Consider the following 25,695-nt stretch of genomic DNA (forward strand, 5'->3'; position numbering starts at 1 on the left):
CTTGTTTGAGAGTACGTAATCTTCTATTCAGCATTTTTTTATTGTGGATAAAATCAGTTCTTCCTAAAGCCATTAGTCAGTTAGAGCGTTGGTCTTCTAAAAACATTTGTTCCTCTTTTGGAAATTTTTTTCTCTCAAACAAGTACAGCTTACAAATTCTTGACATTTACTTGCAGCTATGTCAAAAATCTTTCTACTCTGTACTCTGAACTCTTCTAAATTTTCTTCCTTAAGTTTCTTCAAAGACTTTTTCAAATTATAACACTTCGAGTGATAACTTTTTAGTAACTGTAAAATTATTTTGTGTGTGACAATTGGAATAGAAGATTTTATCCACAATTCTTCAATTTTCGTTCAAACTACTACGGCAATTTCCAAATACGTAGGTTCTTTTGTTGTGTTATTCCTTACTTTTAAGTCTTGTCTAACCCATTCGTAGAATTTCATCACATTTTCATACGTAGGTAGGATATTCTCTTTCAACTCTGCACTTACACCAAATATCGGACATTTTAAATTTTGTCTTCTAGAAATCAGTTTAATTCACCTAAAAAACGTTTATCAATAAGTACACAAATAAGTAAACAAAACACTGCATTTCGTAGATTGTCAGGTGCCGCCCCCCGCTTCGTCCCGCACTTTGCACCTCTGTTACAGCACCAAAGTATATTAAAATAAAGAAATATTTGATTGCAATAGCTATTTAACTAAATTTGAATATGTTTTTAAATGAAATAAACCTATTTTAATAAATTCTGTACTATTTTCTAGGCCGCGCAAATATCCCCTAAACGGCCTAAACTGTCGTTTTTGTAAATGTTCGATGTCTTGGCGGGGGCTCTTACCGTTGTCTGATATTATTTATATTTTTAATTGAGTTAATTGATGGCAATTGGCAACTTAATACAACTATTCCAAATCAAAATTAGAAAAAAAATTCGTTCCGCCCTAGTGTATAGGCCAAACGTTTATTTGGATATGTCTAATATATGTACGTATTTGTTGTTATTATTATATGAAATGGATTTCTAAAGATACATATTCGTATAGTGCTTTATAATAATAGTTGTTTATTGCATAACTTAGAAGTTTTTATTATTATACATGTCACATAACATGTGATACACTTCAGGCCGCCGGCCGCCCAGAAAAGTCTCACAGTGAACTGGGCTGTAAACCGTTATTTTACTTTTGGTCTTTACTTTTCTGCGCGGTGGTCCTGAATTCGCGCGGGGCACCCCAACAAATATCGACGGGAATACCGTACTGGGCGGGAAAAGCAAATATTCTAACTTAAAATATTAATTTAACTATGAAATCTTAATCAATTTTCTTTTTTTTAATAACATCAATTCTAATAGACGGTTAACATTGGTAAAAAAATTACTGGAATTCCTTGTTGAAGAATTAAAAATTTTTCCATACAAAATGCTTAAGCGACGTGGTTTTCACAGTTCGAATGACGTCACACCACACCCCGCCTCTTACCGCTCGGATTCCGCTCGTTTTGGCGGGCTTAATAAAATTTAAACTTTGAGAATTAATTTAATTATGAAAACAAACTTAAAAAAAAAAACAAAATACCAGTATTTAAGTTTGAATGCGAACATTGATAAAAAAAATAAAATAAATAGACTCAACTTCCTTATTCGAACATTTCATAAAATTTCTAAGTTAACTATCAAGTTCCGTGAAAGTCTTAATCAAGTTCTCTTTTGTGTAGCATAGGCTTTATTTAAAACCCATAAAGTGAAATAAACATTACCATTTTACAGCCAAATCGAGGTTTCTTACCAATTTCGCGTATAATTCTTAGTTTAAATCTCCCGCCAATGTCACATGGCAGTACCAAATGTATCCGTCAGGTAGCGCTAGTAGTAAGGACGCCATTAGCATTTATTTTGCGAAGGTCAAGTCAAACTGTCAAACACGTTTGGTTTGTTTTTGTTTACAAACATCAAATACCGTAAAATAACCTGTTTTTCAGTATTTGCGTCAAATTTAATTTTTGTTCGAGGATATTAACAGTGCTAGACACTGAGCAGGTACTGGGGGTATTATTTAGATGTTCTTTGTAAAGATAAGGCTACTGTTCGAACCCCGAAATTTACGATTTATTAGAGTTTCGTGTGTTTTCGTTTAGTGTTTTTTTGTGTTTTCGTTGATTATGTCGGATTCCGAACGTTCCGAGAGCGGGGAAGCCGAATTTTGAGGGCGGACGTTATGAAGGTGATCCACACATACACGCGGGGCAAGCGTTCGAGGGTCTGCGGTGAAGATAAAGCCAAGAAGCAGAGGGTTTGCGTACTCCCGCCGACCCGCGAATTGATGTGCTAACGCATCAGATGTCCCAGATGCAGGAAGTGTTGCGTCTGCTGCTGAAGAAGCGTTCGGATGCTCCCGTCCGTGGCGCCTCGGACGACGATGACGAGGACAGCATCTCCCTGGACACCCCTGCTTCGCTTCGGGAGGAATTGCCAGAATGGGACTCATCCATCCTAATAAGCCCTCTCATGAATTGGATCTGGGGGAGTGGTCAACTGAACTGAAGCAGCCGAAGATACAAATCGGCCGACCCAGGGAGGGTGAAAAAAGTGGAGCTCCTTCAACTTCTGGGGACGGCCAACTGGAACAATGTCCGCTACCTCGAGATCCAGAAGTCGTAAGCTGCAACCCCTCTCTTCTCAATGTTGGCATTGAACCCGGAGTTGAAACGCTTAGCTCAGGAGAAATCGGCCAGTACGTCAACGGACTCCTTCTGCGGATCCCTGACCAATGCCCTTTCCCTGCAGGCCGATCTCCTGAAGGCCTCCTTGCAGGAGCGAGTCAACTGAAGCGCGGAACCGTGCATGAAGCTGAGCACTTCCACTCTTACTTTGATTGATTCCACTCTTAGTGATTCAAAAATAGTAGTCGAGAAATCGGTCAAATTATTATTACCTCTCGATTAATACCATCCACCATAAGATATTATCATAACAAATATGTCTGGAAGATCTCCAAACCTTACTGCCACATCAAAGCTGAATACAATAATATTATAGAGTACCTTATCTTTGTAGATTGGTCATTTACAGACGAGAAAAATAACTTAAATAATCAATTAGAACAATTTTACTCAATTTAAAATACCCCTGTTCCCAGGGTCGACCCTACACACCATCTGGGGTACTGCTTCCTGTGGCTCTCACGGGCTCTCATCTCTCATTACAGAATGGTTGGATCGACGAGCTGGGGGGGGTTTAAAATATATGTGAGGCTTCGATACCTAGAGTCCCGCTCGCCGCCGCCTTGCTTCCCCGCACCCTGGGTGTACGGGCTGGCCAAGGCGCTCGCCCGGGACCAATCTCGCGTATAAGCGGCGCTGTACGGCGTAATTTGTTAATTTACCTATGTATTGAAATATTTAGATTAAGTTTGTGAGAGTTCCGTCGTAGATATCACGAAATAAAATTTTAAAAAAAACAGATAAAACGGCCAGACTCCACTTTAGCATAACTATTTGATAAGAAATATAAATTTAGAGATAAGGAAAATAATTCAGATTCCCCTCAATATGCCGGGGACCCCCTCACACTGTACCACTGTATGTATATTATCTCGATTAATAAAAATGCTAGAAAGACGTGGTTAGGGTTGACTAAAAGAGCACAAGGAGTAGAATAGTTCTAAAGGTTGTGACCTCCGCTAAATAAATCTTAGCGGACGTCACAGCCCGCGAACCTTTGGTGGTTCGCGAGCTGTGAAAGAAGGCAGCGCGTTGACCATGCCCTCCCCGAACACCAGAGTGGGGGATATTACAATAATTTGGAATTTCGAAAAAGTTATTTGTCTATTTTACTTCTACCATCATGTAGAATCACCTCCCGAAGTTAGTGCCCTTTACCCCTGAAATTAAAAAAAATAAAACAAAATGAATATGATTACCAAATTTTACAGACTAACTTGGATCAACTGCAAACTTTTGGTGTGAACAAAATGCTTTATTTTGCAAAATTCAGAAAGGTCAAGTAACATGATTTTCCAAAACTCATTATAACATGAATATAAATTAAATTCATACAAGTATCACAAATTCGTGACTTGGGTGTAATATATGATGAAAACTTAACATTCATTGCGCACATTAACAATATAACTAACAAGGCTTTAAAGATGCTTGGCCTATTTTGCAGAACTTTAATTGATATCAAGTCCTTAGATTGTACGAGAGCCTTTATATTTCATTAGTTAGAAGTCAAGTGGAATATAATTCAAATATTTGGTCGGCTGTGTATAAAGTTCACTCTAACAATTTAGAAAGATTTCAGCACAAATTTCTTAAGTTCATAAATTTTAAGCTCAAAATTCCAATTGAATACATTAATCATCTCAGTTTGATGAATCAATTGCATCTAATGATGCTGTCTGACAGAAGAATTATGTCAGACCTGGTTGTGTTATACAGTCACTAACTTAATTGATAGCCCAGCCATCGTCGCCTCTACCAAATTACATGTGACGACTAGGAACACAAGACAAAATGTAACATTCTTCTGCAATACATACACAACCAACTATCAGACACACTCACTAACCAATAGGATACATGATCTGAGCAACAAGTTCGGGGATACTGTTGTTATATTTACTGACTGCATTTATAGAATTAAGCGTAATCTATACCAGCACTTTGTTAAATCCTACAAATTATAGTAGCTTTAGTAATGTAGTTTTAGTGATTTGTCTTATATGTACAGGGTTTTCCAATAAGAGGTGTTATTTTGATATTCAAAGAAACTTTTCCCGTAAAAGATCAATGGTTTCGTTGCTTGTGTGGCACGTAGCGCCATCTTGTTGAAAGTAAAAGTTGTCCAGATCAATACCATCCAATTCTGGCCATAAAAAGTTATTAATCATCTCTCGATAGCGCAATCCATTCACCGTAACTGTTGCTCCAGCCTCATTTTCGAAAAAGTAAGGTCCAATGACTCAGTCCAAACAGTCACACGTTGAGGATAGAGAGACTTTTCAACAATAACTCTTGGGTTTTCCGAGCCCCAGATGCGACAATTTTGCTTGTTGACGAAGCCACCGAGGTGGAAATGGGCCTCATCACTCAAGATGATTTGCTTTTGATTCACTCAAGTAAATTTTAATAATTTCAATGCGTTGTTGAAGCGTGTATCGTTCCATTTTTATTAATGGCGTAGTTTCTACTTGTCAAATGTCAAAAAATGACAGCTTCAAAAGTAACATCTACCGAAACAGCGGGCTATTCAAAATAACACCTCTTATTGGAAAACCCTCTAGTATTGTTTTAGTTTCTATATTATTTTATGGTACTGTTACATGTTTTACTAATATTGTTTCATATTCAATTTATCAGTTTAATGTTATTTCATCCTTTAAAAACTTTTTGTATAATTTTCAATAGCTCACTAGGTATATTCGGTTATAATTTTCTGTCTCTAAAAGCCCGGCGGGGCGTAAAACCAAATAAAAATTTAAAAAGTGTGTGTTAAATTGGCTGTCTTCTGCATTGCCCGGTTACCATTATTTAAGTTGATATAGATACCTACAGAGGTTTTTATTTGTTTGTGTTGGCCATTTGATTAGGTGCTTGACTTGTCCATGAAATTTTTTTTTGAGAAATTTTATATTTCTCCGGATAGAGATTTCAGTATGTGTACAAAAAGTCCCCACCATCGAAGGGTAACTGGGCAACTCAGGACAGTGGCAATTCTATACAGTCTTGAAAAGTGATATAGTCATGAAAAATTATGGAAAAAACTGAGTTAAATTGGTTACGTTAGGTTAGATTTATGGACCTTTTATCATAACTTTTAAAAAGTGCGTTGCCATGTTTGGTGATCATATCTGAATAGCCAGGTACTAGCCCACCTTCTTCCCCTCCTCACTACCTTTAGCCTCACAATTTACCCCAATTCGGGATACTACAGTCTCACCGACTCCAGACGGTTAGGAGCAGTTGGGACTCTTGTGCGGTACCCACGTAAAAAATAAAAAGGTTTTGCTGTGAAAATGTATATTTTATTTAGTAAGCGAATCAAATAGTTTTAGTAATACATAATACAGCAATCAAGTTACAAAAAGTATAATTATACCTAATTACATGCCCTGTTCAGTTCTGCCCTGTGCAGGCGCAAGTGGAGCAGTTCACTCCAAGCGCCGACTTGCCAACACCAAGGATCTAAGGCACTGATAATACCTAACGTAGCGTCCTTGAGGTTTTTACTAGCGCACAGCGTCATTTGGCTCATGGTCGGCACTGACTACATATTTGCTAAGTACTGGACATAAACAAACGAGAGTTTTAAAACTTAAAAAGTTATGAAGTTATTATTTACTTTATATGTTATAAGTTATTATAACATATAAAGTAAAAAAGAAGTATGAAATACAAAGCAACTTTAAAATTATGGTCATATTCAATTAAAGTCAAATTCAATTATTATATATTTTATATATCGTCGCCGTTCAAGCAAAAGTCACCACAAAAAAGATTTTAGAATATTGTAAATTTGAAAGTTAAAATTTGTTACATAAACTTTACAATTTTTAATTTATGTAATGGAAATTTAAAAGTTCCCTGCTTAGGACGGGTTGTTTCGGAGTATTTGAATTCAAGTTCTGTTATTATATCATTATAGGCTAGTTGCTTGACAAAACTGAAATAAAAACAGAACTTGAAAAAATCTTTCACAGAACTTGAAATTTGATGAATTGTTCAAATACTCCGAAACAACCCGTCCTTAGTAATAGAAAAAAATTGAAAGCATTCAAATAAAATTATGTCCATAACCTTCAAATTTTCCAGAAAAGGTTTTCGAAACTCGTCCTTAGTAATAGAAAAAAATTGAAAGCATTCTAATAAAATTATGTCCATAACCTTCAAATTTTCCAGAAAAGGCTTTCGAAACTCGTCCTTAGTAATAGAAAAAAATTGAAAGTATTCAAATAAAATTATGTCTATAACCTTCAAATTTTCCAGAAAAGGCTTTCCACAGAAAAGGGAAAGCAAATAATAACCAAGATCAGCTATAAAAGTGAGTCCTCGCTCTGCCACAGATAAGAATTCAGAGGAAAATAATGTTCTTATATCAATCAAAACATTCAGCAAGTGACACATGGTTTTTAATACAACTTTCCCTATATTGACCAAATATACCAAAGCTCCCCTCTCCGGTGCTTCCTTGATTATGGAATTTATATCCAAAATTGCTTTTTCAATCAATTTTATACTGTGAGAGTTCCGAATTTTCGCATTATAATTAGCAACAATGATTTCAATCTGTTTCCCAATTTGGTGGCCGAAATGGTTGATAAAATTCGGTCCGAGTGTATAATTTAACACCCTTTTCCCGAAATTAATTAGGGTACTTGAATTGAAATTGAAGTCCGTGCATAATTTTTTTATCATGTCATAACATCCCGGAGAATCAAAAACCTTGATATCGACTTCCAGTGTATCCCGAGGATGTGCAATAATGAATTCTCCCCGATCGCTGGATAGATAAATACGATTTACTGTGAGACCTGTAACTTGAGCAAGCCAGCCTCCAAATGAGTGGCCGGTCAACGTCAAATTAAAAATAATTTTATCTTCACGCAGTAAACATAATTCTTTACGTACTATGTCCGCAAACGTTACTGCCGAACTTACTTGGGGTGAATACTTTGAGGTTACAACTCCATCAATACAATTTCGGATACTCCCTGCATGGAAATAGGTACCACGGTGAGCGATAACAATCTGGCGTGTTGAATAATTAACAAAAGCAACTCCGCAGTAACCATTATCCGGGTCGTTGTTGTCGGCAGTTGTCAGCTCGATCCAATCCAGTGGGAGGGTGACAGCATACCTTTCTTGTGGAACGTTGTTAGCATCCCTGCCTTGAGGGTTGTCCACATTGACTGTTTCCTTATAGGCATAATGTGAAAGAGTCGCCAGGATTTCGCTTGGAGGGCTTTGTGGCGTCGACTTGTCTCTTGAAATTATCTTCAATAAGCGAGAGAAAAAGCCTGAAGCATTGCTTCGAAGATCATTTCCAAATGTGGCATTGCTCAGTGTCAATGCTCTGTCGTATGGTATTTTCACAGTGGATCCTGAAACACAATTATCAAGGTTTTATTTTTTAACAATAATGGGGTACTTTCAAAATGAGAGACAAGTAGTTGCTGTTAAAGAGAGTGGAATAATTGAAGTTTATGTTTCTGATTCTCCAAAACTATTATTTCTTAATGGCCCGAATTTAATAATAGCAGTTTTGGGTTGCATATTTCACTTCAAGTGCACTTAACTAAAATAAACTTTAAATAATGATTTTGTAACCCTTTGGTCTTGTTCTTAAGGCCGAGTGTAGTTTTTTATTAATTTAATATCTTTGATGGGCGGACATAACAGTATAACTGCATTTTTGACCATTTAACGATTTATATGAGAAAATGTGTCTTGTGTATGCCGGCATCAATGGTATTAACAGTATAGTTACACCAGTACTCAAAACATATTATGTTTTGAGTACTGGTGTAACTATACTGTTAATACCATTGATGCCGGCATACACAAGACACATTTTCTCATATAAATCGTTAAATGGTCAAAAATGCAGTTATACTGTTATGTCCGCCCATCAAAGATATAATGATAATATTATTAAGCAAATCGATAATGATAGTGTTTTCAACAAGTAAAATTTTTTTAATACATTTTTAAAATTAACATAGGCTTAGTAATTATCAAAATCAAATCGAAAATATGACCTTTTTCAGACCGTAATACGTGCGTTTTAAAAAATACTATTAAAGGCTGAATATCATCAAAAAATACCTGAAGGGGTTTTCTTTAAACGTACGAAAAAAAAAACTAAAAAATAAATAAAATAGGTTCGTAGTTTAATTTTTTCATAAACACTAATTGTACTTGTTTTTAAAATGCAGATTATAAAACTTTGGATACGTTTATTTAACAAAACTAAACGATAAATTATTGGTATTATATTTTTCCATTTTTTAAAGTTAATTTAATATTTTTATACTACAATTTAAGAAAGAACACTTAGATTTTTAATTTTTTATCAATACAGGCCGTCCGATGGCGCCTATTTGAAATTTTTAATACGGTAAAACATCGAACTAAAAGCTTCTTTTTAATATCCCAACAGATGGCGCTATCATGTTGGGAGTCTTGGGTATTGTTTTATTAAATTATATGATTATTATTATATGATAATTATTAAAATATATATTATAATTAAAATATATTAAAATATTATTATTATTAAATTATATGATATTATTCCATATTTTTAAAAATTAAATATTAATAATATTTTGTAATCCTACATGTATTTAAAATGACTGACTTTTGCATTTTTATATATAAATTTTTTGATAGATCTAATACGCCTAAATTTTTATAAGTGAGCTAGGTATAATGCCAGTAGCCGAAATTACAAATGGTAATATTTTATAGTCTGAGAATGTCAAATTCTTTTGAACTCATTTCCTAAATCTGTGTATTTTCTTATTTTTTCAAAAACAGATTTTTCGATATTACAGGAATTTGTTTCTACCGCAGCCTTACAATAATTATTGCTTATAATAATTTGTAATCCTTTGTGCTATGCATAAACCTTACCTTATAATCATTAAGTTAATTCAAAAGAAAATTAATAACCTCTCTGTTTGCTGTCTTATTTTAGTTTTTGTTTGTTGTATCTTTTATCTAATATAGTTTTATTTTTATTATTACTAACTTCTGTGATGTTAAAATTGTACTACCTACATGTAAAACCCCTCAGGGCGTTAAATAAGTAGATTTTTTTTCTGAATATTTATTACGATAACCATGGTTTACCGAGATTAACCAAGGTCAACCATGGGGCAGGACCACAATGATATTTTTTCCGTGGCCCAGGAGACACGCTTGTACACCCACTTCCAGTTATATTATTTTGTTCTTCTACTTTTTACGTCTATCAGTACATTTTTGAATTGAATACCACACAAGAGTCTCAATCGCTCCCGTCTGGAGTCAGTGAGACTATGGCCTATCCCCAATTGGGGAATGTTGTGAGACTGAAGGTAGGTGAGGGGAATGAGACGAGGAAGAGGAAGGTGGGGAAGTACCAGGATATTCAGTTCTGTTCACCAAACACGGCTAAAGCCATTCCAAGCTAGCTTAATATTCTGAATGGTGGTGTTACACCAGGGCGATACTGAGAGTATCTTGCACTATGGAACGTGCCGCAAATATTCTATATATTATATTTAATTAAATTGTGAAATAACACCAAATAATCAAATAAAATTTATTTGTACATGCCGGAATTTGAACCCGCGTCCTTCGGATTGCTTGTCGAGAGCCGCACCCCTCGACCACGGAGGCCGTCGAAGTAATAATGAAAAAATCTGGTCATGAAAAAAAAACATTCACAGACCTTTTACCGTTATTTGTCCTAACTTGGAGTTTTTTCTACAAAATTGGCTCGTCTATATTTTCAGGTTCTATAAGTACTCTAGGTAGTACCTAGTAGTACCTACTACTAAGATGTTTTGCAAACACGCCATATTTGTATGCCAAAAAATTCTCGAGTGTTTAAAACAAATTTAAAAATTAAATAAACATACCAAGCTCTGCTTATTTAAACCTACATCTGACACCTTGATTAAGAATAGGTAGATCACACAATTAAAAAAATAGATTTAATGAAAAAAACTCTTCCCTCGTGCCCTTCGGGGGCTTGTCAAACAAAAATCTATCATGAACTGTTTTGTCATCCGCGTAGTAATGAATTGGTGAACATGGTAAAAGATCGATGATTTGCAAGAAAACAAAGTAGTAAAGGGATGTTATGCTGTAAAAATGTAATTGTATATTACAAAGAAATTAAAATCAACCAGCTATGATTAAAGGAAGGGGGGGGGGGGTAAATTAACTGTACTCATGGTGAGGCACTCTTCACTCGATGATTTTCTAAGTAAATCGGTTTTTCATTTCATCGTCATTTCACTGTTGAAAATATTACTGCGTATCGACAGAAGACAAAGGGCGCGGCTTCAGTTGGATTTCGTACTTCCAAGGGCGTAGGGACGCGGGGGTTTTTGCAGCGGGGTTGCAGGAATCGCCAGATGATTATCTTGTAAGAGCGATGGTCAGCGAATGGTGGCGATTCAGTGACGGAAACACGGACAGGCTATATGGCCCACAGATTGTATGTCTATAACGGCGCCGGTGAAGGCGAGAATGGTGGCGGCTTATCTATTGTCTATCTCAAGTAGGGAAAGCAATAAATCTCCAACATTATATGGCTGCTTAAAATGAGAAGTGCCGACCCCCACCTAATTCTTACAGATTCGGATTCCCCAGCCCTAAATTAGTCTAAATCAAGTTCATTTTCGGTTATTCGAGTGACTCCCCTAAACCGAATTTTACCCGGAATGAGATCCAAACAACCGGTATTAGAGTTTTAAGACCAGTTATGATGGTGAATTGAATAAATGGCTCACGGGGTCACAACTTAAAAGTAATTGCGCTTACCGCTTCGACTGGTTGGTTAGAATTAGACATCAGATTATATAAATTCACATACGTATTTGTGTTAAAGAGCATGCGTCGGCGGTTAAGGGTATTTTTCAAATTTAATTATTGAAAAACCATGGGTAAATTGATGTCAAAAACAAATAAGACCATAGACAAAACAGATTAGAGAATGAAACGGTACGAAAAATAATATGACTACGTAGCAACCGTTCATTCTGCAGTAAGTTGTTTATTTTTTTTTTTTGTATTAGGCAATTCACCCTAAAGAGAGTGCTATGTGAAGTTGTTTATTTATTAGTAGGACTATCTAACAGCTTCAGAAAAAATATTTTTATATTTATATTATCTACCAACCTTAACATAATGTGACGGGTTCCAAATCACTGATCCTGACTCTAATATTAAGCGAATAAATGCGAAATATATTTTGATGTTATCTTAATACTATTATTTTACTAACTTCAGGGATTTCTGTAACTTGAGCTCACCATAAAATTTTAGAAAATAATTTTACACAAACTAAAATTTCATTCCTTTCTCAAAGACAAATACATAGCACTATCTTTTTTTATGTCAATACAAACATGGGATGCTAGGAAGAGGAATATGGGAAAATACCTGGCTATACAGATCCGGTCACCTAATACGGCTAGTATTAATTTAGTAGTAATTTATTTTTACTTGTGTCATGACATTGTTTTTAATAAAGCATTACATATTATTTACTTAGGCACCGTTGTTTTCTTCTATGATCCTTTTTAAAAAAAACTTACAAAAAGCATGTTTTTTTGTTATCCTTCAAAACATGCATTTTTTACTCTTGAATAGTCTTCAAGCACGTTTTTTTATTACGGTCAGAGCGCATTGATGTACCTACCTATTGTATTTTTTATGTCAGCGCGGAGCCTTCTGCAGTTGGAAAGTGTTTTGAAAAAATCAAATATTGACATACAATATAAGTAAGTTATAATTAGTGACATCTTACGAATTTTAACAGAACTTTTTTAGTACAGAACTGTCTTTAAATGGCTAGTAAAAGGGTCAATCCGCACCAAATCATCCAGAAAATTTTGGATTTGCCACCCACTATCTCAGATTTTGATGAAACTTTAAATTTTTAATCCTTCCACATAGATAAGAAAATATACCAAATTTTACCTTCCTACCTCAACTCGTTTTTTTTTTATGGGCAGTTGAAGTTTGGGCAAAATAAGCGTTTTTACATATTCCGAGCACTCCGGAAGAGCTTGTACCTTCAATGAAAAAAAATTGTATCTTTGTCATTTATAGTGCAAATGCAATGAAAATTTTCAATATTATCAAGAAAACTATGCTGATTGCAGAAAAAAAAAATAAACCCTTTACATTTATCTACTTGACTTTAAAAAATTACCAAAAGTAATTTTTTAAGTAATTTTTGGGACGGAAAAGGTACTTTACAAAAAAGCAATATCTCGGGAAGGTACAGTGTTAATGAAGTAATTTTTTTTTTATTCATATCTACAAATAGCATAGAATCACATACAAAAATAAAATTCATGGCATTTTACTTGCTTCAATAAATAAAATCCATTTTAAACTTTTTTCAAACTTTTTGTAATTTTTTTTTTATTCTTATCTACAATAAACATAGTACCACCTAAAAAAATAAAACTCCTGGTATTTTGTGTGCTTCACAGTGTAGAAACGTTTTTAAAATGAGAAATCTTAATCATACAGAATTGTTCCAAGTTTTTTAAAATCTAGATACTGTATTTGCAAATAAAAAAAGTCAAACTTATTCGGTCCTTTACAACATGCTGGTAAGCTTGCAATGTAAGCTTAAGGCACCAACAAAATAATGTACCTTGTTCCTTACCCTGAATGCATACACCATAGCAATATTTTATAACAAGATCAACTTTTTAACTCTTTTCAATACAAAGTTAACTCTTTAAAAAACAAATACAATAAAAATAAAACAGGCAATGTAGGATTAGGTTAAATGAAAGTACATTACAATAATATTGTTTACAAATAAATGTTCAAGTTCATTTTTTACTTTTATTCTTGATCTGACCCATAAGATGGTTGAACTTTTGATCAGCATGATGAACGTCTTTTTCAAGAAAGTAGTAAGCTCTTCCTGAACCTTTTGTTGTGGGAGGGTCAACGATATTAAAAATATTTTGTAGTGGAACAAAACAAATATCTTCTTTTTGATGTGGCCAGTAAAAGGATGGAGCTGGGCCAAAAGGATGCATAAACTTGATTGATACATCACACTCGTCTTCATCTTTGGAAACCACAAGTCCAAAAAACCAATGGTTGTCATATACGCAAGCTACATAAGAGTTTGTACAAATTTGTACCATACTTAGTTGCTCAGAGCGATTTCGTTCCCCACTGAAGTTAAAAATCAAAGCATAATCTGAATCTGAACTTATCCTTTTTGTGCCAACTTCATTTTCAGACAGAGGAACAAAGCAGTGGAAACCTCGAGTGCCTGGTATTGTTTTAGCTTGTGAAAAACGCTGCTGTAATTGTTGCCTGCAAGTGAATAAGCTTTCTTTTCTCAGCAAGTAAAAATTTATATTTTCTACTCTCGACTGACAAAACTTAAAAGTTTTGTCTACAGTTGTGATAGTGTTGCCAGGGCCAAGTTGCAAACTTTCTCTAGTTAGAAGACGTTTTACTGTTCCACCTATTCCATCACAGGGAGATTTCCCATGACTCGTAGCAAAAAACGACCAACATGCTTTCAAGTTGAAGTCTTTTTGATGGTGACACAGATTTAAAAAGTTTTTGCAGTTTTTATATTGCGCTGCGCAACCATCAGTAAAATAATGAACACTTTGAATTTGGGGAAATTTTTGATTTAAAAATTGAGCAACAATTTTTTGAGTTTCGTAAACGAAACTTACATCATGTTCCAAGTCATCTGAAATTACACACAAGCTTGACACTGTGAGATCTTTGCCAGGCTCTTCACAAGTGTAAATTACCACTGGGTGGAGTGAACAACTGTCTTGCGTCCAGTGGTAACCCTGGACTTCATTCTGGATAACATAGGAGAAGTTTTCACTGAAGTCTAATAACACAACAGCTTCATTTATCTGAAGCTGTGCTTTTAGGGACTCTTTGAGATATTTTGATTGAGACTTTGTTATAAAAGAATGAGGAAGAAGTTTTACAAGACTCTTCACAAGATGTTCTACATATTCATGAAAGGGAACTGTAACTGAAACCTGCTGTGTTCTATCAGTAGTTACCCATGCACTGTATGTAATTTCATCTTCTTGGTCCCATTCTTCAAATTTTTCTAACAAATGTTTCTTAAGATTTTCACTAGATGTTGAACACTTATCGCAATGTCGAAGCATACAGTCTCTATTGTTCTTTGAGCACACTAAGTAGTCCATTAAATCATTGTACGTTTCTTCACTGTCACAAGCATTAAGAAGCAACACTACATTTTGATGAATTGCACAAACGCAGACAGAATGAGAGCCTGGAGAACCTACTGGCACACACCATTTGGGACGCAACCAACAAAATTTCGAAATCCCAATTTTTGAAGCAGGGTATTCAAACTTGAAGGTAGCATAAAGTTCATTCAGGTTACAAAGCAATAGTCTTTTTTGTTCATAAACATTTTTGGTTATGCTAACTTTATCTTTTTTCCCTGGCATAACACGAGAAAATTCATCGTTTTGGTAGAAATTTTTAACCAAAGTAACTGTTCCTTGGTCTAATGGTTTTCCTTTTTTTGGATCAGGTAAAGCAATGATACCATTTTCATTTAGTAGCTCTCGTGCTTTACGAACTGAGTATTCACCAACACTGAATTCTTCAGCAACTTTTTTTCTACTCCACGAAGTTGGAGCGAGAGTTAGAAGCTGAATTCTCTCACGGCGTGTAACTTGTGTTTCCAATTTTTTTTAACCAACTCAACAAGCCTGTCCATGTCATTAGCTTTTTCTTGAATACATCTTGGTATTTTTGCATCACATTTTACTGGGGAAAATTCTTTTTCTAAAACTTTACTTACTTTTTTCTTTAAGGTTGAACAAGCAGAATCTAACTTCCGTTTAGCGTAACTAGACTTACTGTGGGATGGTATTGCATGTAGTTTAAATGGAGATTCTCCAATGTCAGTTAAAGAAGTGTTGATTTCTTGTAAAAAAATTTCTTTGTTTAAAACATTTTCAACTTCACTTATGTCTTCTTGAAAAGTGTTAAGCTCTTCAATTTCATTGTTAAGGTTTTGGCTCTTACTAATTTTTGCTCTGCATGCATTACAAATTTTTTGTCCAGGGATTGCTTTATTAGTTACTTTTAGAATGGTATTAATGTTCTCTGAAAATTCCAAGGATACTGTTCTTAAAGTTTTTGTAATTTTCCTTTTGTGGCTTTGGAACGGGTCAAAACAAGCTTTTTGAAATGTTTCATATTTATTTAAGTTAAATATTCTGTGGTGCTCACAAATGTTGAAAACCAAGTCTGTAGATACAAAACTTCTTTGTTGAATAAGCTTTTTTTCAAATTCACTTAACAAATCCACACTCGTTAATTTCTCTGACTTAGTATAACTTTTTTTGTGACATTCAGTACCATTATGTTGTCCCACACTACATTTAACTAAACTTGTTTCGATTAGAGACATTTTGACAACGTACACCATAACATGAAACAACTACTGTATTTATATAGATGATCACTGCTTTGAAGCTGACTCAGAACTAAGCATGTCAGAGGAAACAAAGCATGTAGTATCCTGCAAACTTAGTGATGAGGCAGATAGTAATTTTCATGTTCTGTCTTGTTCTTGTTGCAGATACATCATTTCCATGTAGTGACTTGTCTCTAGGACTGTTTCTTTGATATTAGTCCATTCATTCAACCTATATTACTAGCTATATACCTAAACTATAACTTGCCCAATTAAAAACTAAAAATAGATATAAAAAAAATCACAAAAAGTTTGAAAAAAGTTTAAAATGGATTTTATTTATTTTTGTATCTAGATTTAAAAAAAACCTAGAACAATTCTGTATGATAAAGATTTCTTATTTTAAAAACGTTTCTACACTGTGAAGCACACAAAATACCAGGAGTTTTATTTTTTTAGGTTGTACTATGTTTATTGTAGATAAGAATAAAAAAAAATTACAAAAAGTTTGAAAAAAGTTTAAAATGGATTTTATTTATTGAAGCAAGTAAAATGCCATGAATTTTATTTTTGTATGTGATTCTATGCTATTTGTAGATATGAATAAAAAAAAAATTACTTCATTAACACTGTACCTTCCCGAGATATTGCTTTTTTGTAAAGTTCCTTTTCCGTCCCAAAAATTACTTAAAAAATTACTTTTGGTAATTTTTTAAAGTCAAGTAGATAAATGTAAAGGGTTTATTTATTTTTTTCTGCAATCAGCATAGTTTTCTTGATAATATTGAAAATTTTCATTGCATTTGCACTATAAATGACAAAGATACAATTTTTTTTCATTGAAGGTACAAGCTCTTCCGGAGTGCTCGGAATATGTAAAAACGCTTATTTTGCCCAAACTTCAACTGCCCATAAAAAAAAAACGAGTTGAGGTAGGAAGGTAAAATTTGGTATATTTTCTTATCTATATGGAAGGATTAAAAATTTAAAGTTTCATCAAAATCTGAGATGGTGGGTGACATGGCCTGGATGATTTGGTGCGGATTGACCCAAAACCTAGTTCCTCCGCTGGGGGGCATTGTTGTAGTTTCGTTCTGAACAGGGTACCTATTATACTTGGCCTTAACATGTACTCCTCTAGTGCTCCTTACACAATTCATAAATAATATTTAAAAATATACAGGATACATCAAAAACAACATTGTAAGCGACCAAGATAAACAAAAATGTAACACAAATTTCTTCAGAAGTTAGTGCACTCTACCCCCGGACACCCTGTATTATAATTAAACACTATTATGGTAAACAGACCCAATTTTTTGTCATTATAAGATATTTTTAGGTACGTATTCAATGATGTTACAAGTTACAATATATATAGACGAGCTGTAGAAATCTGAAAGTTGCAAGCCAAAAGCAGGACAATTTATTGCATTCGGTTTCGTGGTTTCAGTAATAAACTGCCAAGTGTCGCATAAGGTTGTGCGCTCTAAGTAAATTGCATTGAAAAAGTGCCAAAATGCATTTGTGTGTGATGAGAAAACATTATCACTACTCAGAAAACTAGTAAAAGTAAAAGCCAAGAAATAAGATTTAATTTGTAAAGACCCACAAATTATTTTATCATAATAAAAAATAGAGTTATTCCGGAAGAAATTGTCTAAATAACAGTGAAAATCTGTTGCGTACACATACAGACGCGGATAGTGATTTTGTTTTTTATTATTTACAGGTATGAACAAATAATAAATTTTATGATTCTTAATTAAATTAAATTAACAGTGTGGCAATGAGAACAAAGATATTTATTAATAAACTACATATTACTGTAAAAAGATACAAACACTATTTGTTATTAGCTCGGGTTATTAACTTGGCTTGAGAGATATGTACTTCAGTTTATGGAAATTGCACTTCATATCAACTTAATTACTACAAGAATCAACTATTAACATCGGGGGGGGGGGGGGGGAGATGGTAAAAGATTCATTAAAATTATGTTCATTCGATCAAAGTTCGAAATTTCCCTTATAAAGCGATTCATTTGCCGCCATTTTAGATTTATTTTGAATGGATTTGATGTTTGCGAAAGTTTTGTGTCAGTCTAAATACGCATAAATTACTTAATTAATCCTTTGGGGACGTTAAATATTCTACATGTTTCGTTAGTTGGGTCGTAATATTTTCTCGACGACTGGAAACTTTAAATTGTAGCGATTATTACAGTTTTCTCGGACATTTGCAAAATGCTTTTTTTTGTTTAGCCTGTTGCTTTTGTTTTGTTGAATCTTTTAAATTTAATTATATGCGTTAGGATTCATTTTTGCCATTATGTTTACATTCTTCTTTATTGTATTAATTTTTAAGTGTTTACTCTGATACAAAATGCTTGTATTTTTTTTTAAAGAAAAGCCCACTAGGGCATGTTATAAATAAATAAATAAAACTTCTAGGGTGACCACATAATTATTCTAGTAGAAAAGAAAAGTTTTTTTTTTTTTAATATTTTTTTTAGTATGTGAAACATATTCTGTACATTTATTTGTGTTTTTTAAATTATTTCATCTGAAAAAACATATGTAAATATATACAGAGAATGGTTTAGTTTAAAATACTCTACGCTTTTAAAATTATTATTCATCATAAAACAATTTCAATCATTATACATGAACTTTAATATTGAATAAGTTAATTGGTCCTTCTAAAATAATTGTGAATTGAATAAAAGCATACACATTAAACTCTAATTAATTTAAAAAAAAGAGTCGCTATCCGCGTCTGTCTGTTTGTGCGCTTAGTTCTTTAAAACAACGCAACAGATTGTGATAGGGTTTTCAACATCATTTAGAGAATTCCGGAAGGTTTATATTTATAATAAAAGCATATTATATATCTCTCTATATATACATATATATCTTTCTATATATACAAATATATATCTTTCTATATTTATATTTATATCTTTCTATATATATAAAGTAGAGAAAAGTTGATGTTTTGTAATCAACACGTAAAAAAATATTTACAGGCGCTTACGTTGCTAATGCTGGCTAAACCTTATGAGATCATCACCTCAAAACTTTACCCCTAACCATTCACAAGTCCCCGAGCAAAGCCAGGTACACTCGTCAGCTAGTGTTTTCATAAAACTAAAAACAAATTAACAACATATAAAATCCATTTTACAATAACTACTCAAGCATCCATTAATATTTTGATTAAACTTACATTTTCAATTGTATTGAAGGGTCAATATTTTGTAATTATGAGATATTCCAAAAAAAATTAACAACTGCATGTTGACACAAAACAAACGACAATTAATACTCTTGAGAGTGTACTAATTGATAATGAAATGCGGTAAAACCCAATAACAATTTATCTTGACCACAATATTTGTAACTAATTTTTAATTTGTTTGTACTTTTTAAAGCTGTCAGCTTTATTTTTAGGTTATCAACAAGCATTCAAGCAATAAGTAGAAAAACAGCGATAAATAAATTACATCTACATAATTGAACAGCAATTAGAGATAGAAATAAATTTTTCGTTTGTTGTAAGTCTCTAGGTATGTAAATATATGTATGACAGTAGTTATGGGCCTTAGTCGTAAGTCACTATATATAAGTCTTAAATGTAAGTCACTAGTTATTATGAATCCTAGTCGTAAGTCAGCTGTATTTATTATTTAATAAATATATTTGTACAGCGCCCTTAAGGTGATTTTTCACAAAAACGGCACTATATAAATTAGTTAAATATTATAATTACTAAGCGAAATTATTTCGAAGCTCCGATGACCAAAATAATTTTAATTTATTCTAGGCATACAAACATGAACATTTGTGTTATAAATATAAATTCCCGGAGTGTGTTTTATTCTCAGGGGTAATTGATACGTTGTGAAAAAATAAGATAACTTTTAGCATCTTTACTGTCACTCGAGCATAAATAAACCAATCACCACTCGAGTATACATATAATCCATAGATAACGATTTCTTCCTACTTCAAAATCACAGCACTTATATTGATCACTGTCATGTCAATCTTAAATTATTATCTCTGTCTTGATGTTCGTATTCCAGAGAATCTTGGCTTTTTCTTCAGACACTGAAAAAATATTGAAATACCCAAAACAAACTTTCTCTGCGATTTATGATATGTGATAATCTGATAATATAACAAGATCACAATTTTTATAATTAACTCAAAAAATAATATTTGTCTCAAGATTTATGGGGCAGACACATTACGCTATCAAAGCGTTTTATATAACACCATATCGCTCACATACGGACCTGTCACACCTGACAGATGATGTGTTATAAATGTGGGCGTGGTGACGATGATAAGCCGTGATCTATTTACGGAGCACCGTGATCACTTGGCTGTCGTCTGTTAAGGTGACAAATCCCACACAAAGAAATGTTATTCCGCCGGCAGTCCCCCAATTGAACATTATGGCATAGTGTGACACCTCAGGATATAATACGTGTAGGCCACGACCAAATTATGCGTTGTGCATAATGTGTCTTATATATATGCTCATATCGCTAGCCATACAATACCATACAGACCTGTCACACCAAGTGTAGGTGTGGCAATAATATATTATGATCTGCTAGGAAGTCATATTTGAAAATGGACCATTTTAGGAATCTTCCATGACCACGCGGCTGTCAGTTGTCAAGGTGATCGATGACAAATCCAGTACAAAAAAAAATTATATTCGCACAAAATATTCATCGATTTTAATGACTATAACAATTTTTGGTAATTTTTGGATGGGGCCTGACACGCTTATTACGAATATTTTTTAGAAAAAAACTTTATATTCGCCTTAATTACTATAAAAGAAAACTTTTTGCATTTCGGGCGGCGGAAAATCATGAATTTAAATAATTGCGTAAACCAAAAATTTCGCGAATCGATGCGGCGGCAATCAGCTGCCATTAGGTACGTCACTGTTATGTTGGTATCCCTGATACATTGCGTAGATACGACTATGGCTAACTTCGTGGAATACAAATGGATTTGTATCACAAACCATGTTACACAAACCTAGCGTAGCCGGTAAACTACTTGAAAACTGGGATGTTTTTCTTGCCTTGACGCGAGCAGGCGTTATTAAGGGGCACTTTCTTTTGTATCACAAACCATGTTACACAAACCTCGGTATCCCACGAAGATAGCAACGGTCGTATTTAGCTCTTGTTAATGCATCAGTGATACCAACATAACAGTGCGTTCCTAATGGCGGCGCGTTGTCGCCACATCGATTCGCGAGGTGAATTTTGGTTTTACGCAATTGAAAATCAAAATGTATAATTTTCCGCCGCCCGAAATGCAAAAAGTTGTCTTTTATAGTAATTAAGGCGAATATAAAGTTTTTTTTCTAAAAATTATTCGTAATAAGCGTGTCAGGCCCTATCCAAAATTTACCCAATTTTTAAAGGTTTGTTGAATTGTCACTTTAATGAGTTATCCGGTCACCATTAAAAAGAAGTCACAGTGGTGTTATTCAAAGGTTTGTCTAATTGTATAACATTAGAGATTACATTTACCAGTGAAATTAATTTCTACGTATTAATATATTGATTTAAACTCGATGGATAGTATTCCTTAATATTTCAAATCTGGGATTCTGCTGCCCGAGGTATTAATTAACACTGTGAGTTTGAAAGGTAGGTTTTGACATCTTCTTCTTGTAACAATTGTTCTGGTCATGGTGACATTTTAGGATGGGTACATTGGGTAGGTTGGACAGTTGCAGGATAATACTGACACCTCCTGTTTTTTTCCATGCACAAGCAAATGCGAAGAGTAGTATAAATAGAAAACGGAAGCTATGTAAAACCCTGAATGGTAATATTATGTTCAAAAGTACAATCAAGTCTTTGCGAATACATACCTACCTACGAACCTACTCCCATATACACGGCGCGAACAAGTTATTTCTTGTGGTAGTTGTTGAAACAAAGGGTAATTTCCATAATCTGTGCCTAAAAGTGCGGCGGTTGGGTAAATAATTACCCCGGTACTTTTGCCCGTCAGTTGTACAAGGGAAAACCAAGAATCAAAGACTTAATTTTCCCTTAGTACTTAGTAAACAGCCAGTACGTTCCGCTAAGTTTATTTCTATCTTGTAACCATGAACAACGAACACGAACCATATTGCATAAACCATCCATTTCGGGTAAATTAGGTGGTGCGATGTGTCTTATTGCTTTACTTTTACCAGCTTATAATAAAATGCTGATGTATTAATTTTGAAAGTATAACTTCTACTTACTCATGTTTTGGTCCCTTTGAAGATTCGATGAAAGATGAACTGACGCTACGGGCTAAACGAATCCAAGAACTTGGGCGCGACGAGTGCGGACATACACCACTCCTGACAAGTGGATCTGACTGGATCATAAATAAACTACTCTCAGTAAACCTGAATAAACCACTCACACAATCACACTAGTGCAAGCACACCATAAGCACACTGAGCATAAATAAACCACTCTCTAGATCGATATCTTCGGGCTTTTTGTATGGCGCCATTTTGTCACCCCCTTAACCACAGACGACCACAGATAAAACGGTCGTATGGTCCAGACAGGTAAATATATTGTGGACCATAAATAAATCTCAAGGCCATTTAAAAAAGTGCAAACATAGACAATATAACTGCACCCAGCTAACATAGTTCATTCATTAGCCCACAAGAATTATATTTTAAAAATAAAAATATTGGAATGCAGGAAAAGGAAAATAAAAAAAACCCACAGCTATGCACACATAAAAATACTTTTTATTTTCAAACCAAAAATTTCGCGAATCGATGCGGCGGCAATCAGCTGCCATTAGGTACGTCACTGTTATGTTGGTATCCCTGATACATTGCGTAGATACGACTATGGCTAACTTCGTGGAATACAAATGGATTTGTATCACAAACCATGTTACACAAACCTAGCGTAGCCGGTAAACTACTTGAAAACTGGGATGTTTTTCTTGCCTTGACGCGAGCAGGCGTTATTAAGGGGCACTTTCTTTTGTATCACAAACCATGTTACACAAACCTCGGTATCCCACGAAGATAGCAACGGTCGTATTTAGCTCTTGTTAATGCATCAGTGATACCAACATAACAGTGCGTTCCTAATGGCGGCGCGTTGTCGCCACATCGATTCGCGAGGTGAATTTTGGTTTTACGCAATTGAAAATCAAAATGTATAATTTTCCGCCGCCCGAAATGCAAAAAGTTGTCTTTTATAGTAATTAAGGCGAATATAAAGTTTTTTTTCTAAAAATTATTCGTAATAAGCGTGTCAGGCCCTATCCAAAATTTACCCAATTTTTAAAGGTTTGTTGAATTGTCACTTTAATGAGTTATCCGGTCACCATTAAAAAGAAGTCACAGTGGTGTTATTCAAAGGTTTGTCTAATTGTATAACATTAGAGATTACATTTACCAGTGAAATTAATTTCTACGTATTAATATATTGATTTAAACTCGATGGATAGTATTCCTTAATATTTCAAATCTGGGATTCTGCTGCCCGAGGTATTAATTAACACTGTGAGTTTGAAAGGTAGGTTTTGACATCTTCTTCTTGTAACAATTGTTCTGGTCATGGTGACATTTTAGGATGGGTACATTGGGTAGGTTGGACAGTTGCAGGATAATACTGACACCTCCTGTTTTTTTCCATGCACAAGCAAATGCGAAGAGTAGTATAAATAGAAAACGGAAGCTATGTAAAACCCTGAATGGTAATATTATGTTCAAAAGTACAATCAAGTCTTTGCGAATACATACCTACCTACGAACCTACTCCCATATACACGGCGCGAACAAGTTATTTCTTGTGGTAGTTGTTGAAACAAAGGGTAATTTCCATAATCTGTGCCTAAAAGTGCGGCGGTTGGGTAAATAATTACCCCGGTACTTTTGCCCGTCAGTTGTACAAGGGAAAACCAAGAATCAAAGACTTAATTTTCCCTTAGTACTTAGTAAACAGCCAGTACGTTCCGCTAAGTTTATTTCTATCTTGTAACCATGAACAACGAACACGAACCATATTGCATAAACCATCCATTTCGGGTAAATTAGGTGGTGCGATGTGTCTTATTGCTTTACTTTTACCAGCTTATAATAAAATGCTGATGTATTAATTTTGAAAGTATAACTTCTACTTACTCATGTTTTGGTCCCTTTGAAGATTCGATGAAAGATGAACTGACGCTACGGGCTAAACGAATCCAAGAACTTGGGCGCGACGAGTGCGGACATACACCACTCCTGACAAGTGGATCTGACTGGATCATAAATAAACTACTCTCAGTAAACCTGAATAAACCACTCACACAATCACACTAGTGCAAGCACACCATAAGCACACTGAGCATAAATAAACCACTCTCTAGATCGATATCTTCGGGCTTTTTGTATGGCGCCATTTTGTCACCCCCTTAACCACAGACGACCACAGATAAAACGGTCGTATGGTCCAGACAGGTAAATATATTGTGGACCATAAATAAATCTCAAGGCCATTTAAAAAAGTGCAAACATAGACAATATAACTGCACCCAGCTAACATAGTTCATTCATTAGCCCACAAGAATTATATTTTAAAAATAAAAATATTGGAATGCAGGAAAAGGAAAATAAAAAAAACCCACAGCTATGCACACATAAAAATACTTTTTATTTTCAAAAAGACAATGGACAGTAATACAAAACAGGGTCAGTACAACCGATGCATTGAGCATTGATTTATCATTGAAGTAGAAGATAAAACTAATATATCTAAACAAAACATGAAACAGAACAAGACACAGAAAAATAAAAAGTAACGGTCTCAACTAGGAATCGAACCCAGTCTTACTGCAACAACTTAATAGGATTTAATTTGACCTTGCACAAAAATACAAGAATATATACACAAAATACATATTCAACAAATTTAAGTGTTAATTATTATTGCCACAGCACTAGAAGTTATTCAAATTCTCCTGCAAGGGTTTCATATAATTTCCACAGCTTTGTCGTCAGCAAACATCATGGAAAATGCTGGTTAAATCTGAATACTTACATGATGCAATTCTGGAGAGGTTTAAATGACCTTGTATGATGTAATCGTGGCTTTTTTTAGCAGTTTTAACATCCTAATACGTGGTATTGTATCGCGTCGGAATACGGATAGGTCTGAAAAGGAAAATTAATTAAATTATTAGCCAATGAAGTACATTCAGAAATCAGGAACATTGTATCAAAGAACGAGAGGTTAGTATCTGTATTTTACAACGGGTTCGGGTCCTTCTTTCAATTGGTGGAGATAGACCGGATAACACACTTTAACACAACACGGCATTAATTTATCACCTTTATTTATTTATTTATTTATTTATTTATTTACGGACAAATAGTCCATTAACAACATATTAATTACACGAATAAGTTTTATAAACAGAGATGACAGTGAAAGGAGAGCATA

The 25,695-nt window shown here is 34.2% G+C and overlaps 1 long non-coding RNA gene across 1 annotated transcript; it reads right to left on the minus strand.

Annotated features, from left to right (window-relative positions):
• Window positions 1-6,011: 6,011 nt before the first annotated feature.
• Window positions 6,012-22,598, minus strand: LOC149412840 (uncharacterized). The gene is made up of 2 exons (XR_016304252.1): window positions 22,494-22,598; window positions 6,012-8,109 (listed from the first exon to the last, which is right to left on the minus strand). It is a non-coding gene; the product is annotated as an uncharacterized LOC149412840 (long non-coding RNA).
• Between the last annotated feature and the right edge of the window lie 3,097 nt (window positions 22,599-25,695).

The sequence above is a fragment of the Hesperophylax consimilis genome, chromosome 22 (assembly GCF_061612785.1).
Source record: "Hesperophylax consimilis isolate HC1 chromosome 22, BYU_Hcon_1.0, whole genome shotgun sequence".
Classification (NCBI taxonomy): domain Eukaryota; kingdom Metazoa; phylum Arthropoda; class Insecta; order Trichoptera; family Limnephilidae; genus Hesperophylax; species Hesperophylax consimilis.